The sequence below is a fragment of the Artibeus jamaicensis genome, unplaced genomic scaffold (assembly GCF_021234435.1).
Source record: "Artibeus jamaicensis isolate MK-2021 breed Jamaican fruit bat unplaced genomic scaffold, CSHL_Jam_final scaffold_1031, whole genome shotgun sequence".
Taxonomy (NCBI): Eukaryota; Metazoa; Chordata; class Mammalia; order Chiroptera; family Phyllostomidae; genus Artibeus; species Artibeus jamaicensis.
Genome location: NW_026522026.1, coordinates 7,955,570 through 7,962,779, shown reverse-complemented (window position 1 = coordinate 7,962,779; position 7,210 = coordinate 7,955,570).

Here is a 7,210-nt window from a genome sequence, read left to right as displayed (position 1 = left end):
AGGAGAAGAGGAAGAACAAGAAACTGAAAACTCATTTGAAAAGATAATGAAGGAAAACTTCCCCAATTTAGTGAAGGAAATAGACATACAAGTCCAGGAAGCACAGAGACTCTCAAACAAGATGGACTCAAAGAGATCCACACCAAGACACATCATAAGTAAAATGCTAAAAGTTAAAGAATCTTAAAAGCAGCAAGAGAAACGTAGAGGGTTACCTACAAAGAAGTTCCCATAAGACTGTCAGCTGATTTCTCAAGAGAAACTTTGCAGGCAAGAAGGGACTGGCAAGAAGGATTTAAAGTAATAAAAAGCAAGGACCTATAACCTAGATTATTCTATCCAGCAAAGCTATCATTTGGAATGGAAGGGCAGATAAAGTGCTTCCCAGACAAGGTAAACCTAAAGGAGTTCATTATCATTGAGCCATTATTACATGAAATGGTAAAGGGACATATTTAAGAAAAAGAAGATAAAAACTATGAACATTAAACTGGCAACTAATTAGCAACTATCAACAAATGAAACTAAAAAAACAAACTAAGCACACAACTAAAATAGGAACAGAATCATAGATATGAAGATCATTTGGAGGGTATCAGCTGAAAGGAGGAAGTTAGAGAATGGGGGGAAAGGTACAGGGATTAAGAAACATAATTGGTAGGTACAAAATAGACATGCAGATGTTAAGAACAGTATAGGAAATGGAGAAGCCAAAGAACTCATACACACAACCCATGGACATGCACTAAGGGAGGAATTACTGAAAGGAAGCAGGGGTCCCAAGTGGAGTGGGGCTAAGGGAGAAAAATTGGGACAACATAATAGCATAATCATTAAAATACATTAAAATAAGAAAATAAAAAACTTCCCATTATAAAAAATATTAAAAGTGACATAGCAGTTAAATACGAAAGGTGTCCTTTAGTTAACAAAGCATAATTATTCATGATCAAAAGCATTTTAAATATTTCTTGTAGTAATCATTTTGTGGTTTAAAAATGGAATTATAACCAGATGATTCTGCTCGTTTCCCACTAGGTGGCAATATATCTTTTTTCTTTACAATTTGCCTCCAGGTCAATTGAAAATTAAGATTAGAAAACCTTAAGTAAAGGACATGAGAAATTAGAGGTTTATTAGATAGGGACAGAGCTGTTCTATAAAACTCAGAATTAAGGTTAAAATAACAAATTCAGCTTCAAATACACTCATATTTAAACTATGCATTAAATTTATATGACCACATTTTTTTAAATGACAGTCATTTGTGCTTTCATTGAAATTAGCTTTGTTGTTTATGATTGGTAGCAAAAATCACTGAAATTTTTCTTGATCTTGTTAGTTAAAACATCACCCTCAAGATTAGGTCATAGTATTTTAAACAGCATTACTTATTTCCATAGCGTTTCTTCAATCAGAACTTTAAAAAATACCTAAAATCATATTCATTTTTAAAGTTTTTTTTCTTTTAGTTTAGTTTATTTAGTTCATGCTTGGAGTTAAGTTGGTTCTGAACTATTAATAAAACAAACAATACTGTCTTTAAGGAAGGTCATCTCCAGTAAACCATGTGACTACTATGCTGCTAGTTTGCTAAGGCTGCTTTAGCAATAAATACCACACACTGGGGGAGTTAAACAACAGAAATTTATTTTCTCCCAATTCTTGGAGCTAGAAATGCAAGATCAAGATGTTGACAGGGTGGGTTTCTTCTGAGGCACCTCTCTGGCTTGTAGACGTCCCCTCCTCACTGTGTTCTGCATGGTCATCCCGCTGAGTGCTGTGTTTCCGAGTCTCTCCTTATAGACTTTAGTCACATTGGCTTTGAGGCCACTGATACAAACTCATTTTATCCTAATTACTTTTTCAAAGATCCTCTCTCCAAATATGGGCACATTCTGAAGTACTAGAGGTTAGGACATCACCATATGTGTTCTAGAGGAACAGAATTCAGCCCAAAACCGCTAGGAAATCTGTCCACACAGCATGCTCCATAATTCCAAACTGAGGGATTATGATAGAGAACCAGGAATCCTAGATTGGAAGTCACAGTTCTAGAGTGGAAGAAAAATCTTTGACACGACCCAATTCATTGATTCTCACCCCTAACTTCTCCAAAGAACTTTTTAAAGCACACTAATATCCTGACCTCACACCCAAATATTCTGATTAATTAATTTCGAGTGAGACCAGTCATGAGTATTTTTTAAAACCTTCCAAATGTCTCTAATATCAGGGTAGAGTGGAGAACCATTCATATGGACAAATATTGTTCCAAGGTGGTTGCAGAATCACCTGAAGGTTTATTAAAATTTAAATTTCAACACGCTCACCACTGCACCTTCATTATACTCTTCAGAAACAAAGCAGCATCCATTTACTAAGCCCCCTGATAATGATCATAAACTCTAATGTATGAGAAGATCTGATATAGTCTAACCCTCTCATTTTACGGTGAGGAGATTGAGGTTTAGAGAAGTTAGTTCATCCAAGTCACACAGCTACAAAAGGATAGAGCCAGAAGATTAGATTGATGTTAGATCTTCTGACATCCAATCTAATTTTTATAAGGATTCCCTGTGCTAGTAAAGAATTGTGTGGACTTTAAAATAATCTTATAGATCTGACCCCAGTATTAGACTGCATCTGTTCTTGAATTTAGACATGTCTTGACAATTTTGAAAGCCTACTAGGGCAGGATCATCACAGCTCTATTTGCACTAAAAAAGGTGTTTTAGCCCTGGCTGCTGTGGCTCAGTAAACTGAGTGCCAGCCTAGGAACTGAAGGGTCACTAGTTCTATTCCCAGTCAGGTCACATGCCTGGGGTGTAGGCCTATTCCCCAAGTTGGGGGCATGCAGGAGGCAACTGATCAATGTATCTCTCACACGTCAATGTTTCTCTCCCTCTCTTTCTCTCTCCCTTTCCTTCTTTCTAAAAATAAACAATTAAAAATGCATTCCAGGAGCCCATACTATGTTCAGAGGTAATAGGTATCATTAGAAATGTTGGGATTCGGTCACTACTGCATTACACCTGGTGCTGCCAGGCTCTCCTGGCCCTGCCTCATCAGATTGGCACCTAAGCCTTGGGTGGAAGGAGACTAGTACCCGGGTAGCAAATCTGGAGACATAAAGCCAGTGGAAGAGTCGGTTTTCCTGCTACCAGTAGCTTCTGCCTCAGGAATTGGCGGCTTAGAGTCACTCACCGTCAGAGAATAGCAATCTCTGTACAGCATCAACTGGCTGGCTGAGCGGCATCGTGATTGGTGAGTTGGAATAGGAAACAAACTGGTAGCTCAAGAGATTTTCAATCCTGATGCTCTTCTACATTCAAAAACCACGGGTGAGAGAGCTCTTGGGAGCTTGATGTCAGACACTCACGTGCTGAAGGTCATGAATACACACATGTAAATAAGTCATGATGCAATTTTAGAAAATCTAGTGTACTGACTTCCAAAAACTAAAAGGCAAAACCCTCAGGGGGTGGTGGTCCATGAACATTTTAGAGCTTTTTTTTTAAAGATGTAGCTTAAAAATTTCCTGAAACAGAGCCTTATTATGCATTCATATGTTTTTTGTTTATGCTAGTGACCCAGACTTGAATGGGAAAGGATGAGCAAAATGTTAACATGCTACAAATAACCAGAAATTGAAAATTGATCTGAAAAAGCACAACTGAAAATTTCAGAAAAAAATTAAATAAATTTATATAATTGTTGTTCAAGTACAGTTTTCTGTCTTTTACTCCCATCCCAGCCCACCTGTCCAGTGCTCCCCACCTCCCTCCCATTTCCACCTCCCTTAGTTTTTGTCCATGTGTCCTTTATACTTGTTCCTGTAAACTCTTCCCCTTTTGCCCTGAAATTCCCTCCCCTCTTTCCTCTGGTCACTGTCAGCCTGTTCTCTATTTCAGTGTCTTTGATTATATTTTGCTTGTTTGTTTATTTTGTTGTTTAGGTTCCTGTTAAAGGTGAGATCATATGGTATTTGTCTTTCACTGCCTGGCTTATTTCATTCAGCATAATGCTTTCCAGTTCCAACCATGCTTTTGCAAAAGGTAGGAGCTCCTGAAAATTTCAAAACTTTGTATGTATATTATAACTCTATAATTCAATTGAGCCTTAATATGTCAGATATATAGCAATTTTCTAGACTGAGGTACTAGAAAATTTAAGTCTCTACAGAGCTGGTTATTGTTCTAAAGCCATAAGTGTTTCTCAAAGTTTGTATCAAGAAACTCCTGCTCTAGAGTCACCTGGCATAATGACTTAAAATCAAATTCTAGGCCCCTCATGAGATCTCTTCAATCTCTGGAGGTATGTCTGGGAATCTACATTTTTAACAGCTACCTAGGTGATTTAGAGAGATCTCTGTTATGTCCTCCTATAGACATTATTACTTTTCCCCTCCTCTATAATATCTTAATATCTACCACTTCTAGTGAAGGTTTCTGTGAATGGGACTGTGGGGGAAATTATCTTCTTTCTGAGTCATTTCTTTACTGAGTCAATAAAATAATGAAGTCATTATCAGAAATCCTCTTTTTTCAGTATTTTCTTCTGATTTGAGAGGTGACCATGTTTCTGGGTTCCTGAGCTGGCTGTTGGAAAAGTGTTCATATGACAAAGATTCAGAAATGATACATATTAAATTTGAAATTTCTCCTCCTGAAACATGTTCAAAGGCAAGCCACCATTCCAGAGAAGAAACCTGTACTATCTGAAATCTCAAGTCCCTGTTTCTGAGCTATTATAACATTGGCTAAATACCAAAATAAATGTATTTTGAATATTTAAAGGACTTAAGAAACTCATATGTGAGCTGTTGGCAATCATAACTTGATGAAACTTGTTTTACCGTGCTATTATCTTTAGTATGCATGGAATTAGATTTTCGAAAGGTAGATTTTCCAAATATCTCACTGGTCTTAAGTTTAGGCATGTTTGAAAGCTTAATAAACACTTTCAAATGCAACCTCAAAATCAAAGAACTCTGATTTGGAAGCCATTTTAGGCATTATCAGCCCAGGAGGAAAAGTACCTTTGCTACCAACGCCTCATCTTCCCTTAGGTTGTTCCAAAATTAGAAATTAAGATTTAAAAAAACAAATGGAGGAAAAATACCTTCATATAAATTCCCTTGTTGCTGTTTTTTTTGGAGGGGTGTGTTTTTTTTTTCTATGTATTCACACCAATAGGAACTTGCATATGACAGCTTTGCTGGAGGGGAGACAACAAGAGCAATCTAAGCTTTCTTTCAAGCTAAGCCTTCAAGTCAAAAAGCAACTGAAGATGAGAGGTTCTGAGATAGAATTCATAGAGCAGACTGAATGTCCATAAAGATAAGCTTGCTGGTGATTACTGTTTACCTCTATCCAGCCCTGCTAAAACTTGTGCTCTCTCCAAAAGCATTTTCACACAGAAGTCTAATTTACCCCTCTTTCAGAAGGGATCTTGCAGTAATATTGCTTTTACGTCCTTTTTTTTCCACCCTCATAAAGCTCCTATACCAGACCCTGTTGCCTAGAGAACAGTGTAGACACTAAGATCTTTCTAACTGGGTGGTTTGCAACGTTTTCAAGGTTGGGTGTCACTGTGTGGCTATTTCAAATACCCAGTGATATGTTGTGAAGGGTGGGGGCATGTGGAATATAGATAATTCATTTGTTCAGGCGAAAAGAGTCGTCAAGCCCTGGCTGGTATGGCTCAGTGGATTGAGCGCAGGCTGCTAACCAAAGGGTCACTAGTTTGGTTCCCAGTCAGGGCACATGCCTGGGCTGCAGGTCAGGTCCCCCGTGCAGGACAGGTGAGAGGTAACCACACATTGGTGTCTCTTTCCCTCTTCCTTCTCCTCTCTCTAAAAATAATTAAATAAAATCCTTTTTAAAAGAGTCATCAAATCATTCTTCTAATTCTTCTTCTTGCTCTTGTTCTTCCCCTCCTCCTCCTTCAAGTTTCACACTTTATGGAAAAGTAACTAAATGCAGAAAAAGTCGCTTGAGGTTCTACAAGCCATGGCAGAAGACCAGCACACCCATATGGAGATGAAGCCCCAGGGAAAAGTGGAGTCACGCTACAGGTTTCCAGATTTGAACCCCTGTGACAGGCATGCTCTAGGATCCTGGTCAAGGGTGAGGTTGATTTCCAGATTTCTCTCCTGACACCCACAGCCCTGCTTTACTCCAGAGAAAATGTAAAATAAGTGATCAAAATAATTTGGAATTGATGGTGGGACATCTGAACAGAAGTGAAGAGCCAAAGAAAGGATAGAGTTAATCAGTTTTGTCCCATTTCTGGGGTTTACAAAGAATCATAACTGTTTCCCCAAAGAATTCATTCCCTCAAGAATTTGAGAAAAGGAAGAACATATGGTATGCATTCCTCAAATCTCCATTTTAAAAGAGGGGAAAGTATATGATGAAATAATGCATTTATAGCTCAAGCTCTATTGAAAAACACGAAAAAAAACACCTTGATTTGGAATCAAGGGTCCCTTCTAAGGATATTATCTGATGATGAGTATCATTCATGAATTGCCATAATCTGCAGACCCAGATCTGTCCTCTTTAAGCACTGAGCACAGAATAGCTTTCTAAGCAAGGTGTCCTTTGTTACATGGTACCCAGGAAGAAAAAGGGGCTACTCTTCTGCATTTTGACCATCTTTTCTACAGCAGGGCAAATTATACCTAGGACTTCTCTTATAGCCCTTTATATTCTTCAGCCAGTGCTATGCTGGCTTATAATTTTTAAGTACTGAGAATACATGGTACTTATAATTTAGGAGGTAAGGCAATTAAAACTTCATTTACTTAAATAGACTATAGTTTTACTTAACTTTATTTTTAAATAGTTTTTCAGTGACCCTTTTGTATGTTTGGGATATTTAGGAAGAACCACTGAATAGTCAAATATACCTCTACAAACGCAAACCAGTTATTACTTCCACCTCTGCTTAAGAATGAGCAAAGGTCATTAAAGGAAGTCAAGACTACAAAAGATTTCTTACAGAATTACTAGAGCATCCTGATCAGTTGAGGAAAATAAGTTTCAGCTAAAACGATATCTCTTTCACCAACATGGAAGGCAATCATATATAATAGTATGAAAAGGTTCTACATGAGTGATTTTACTTGCTTTGCAAGACATAGCTGTGTGATAAGTCCAACTTATTCATAAGTTCAAGTACAATAAACTGAGACACATAGATG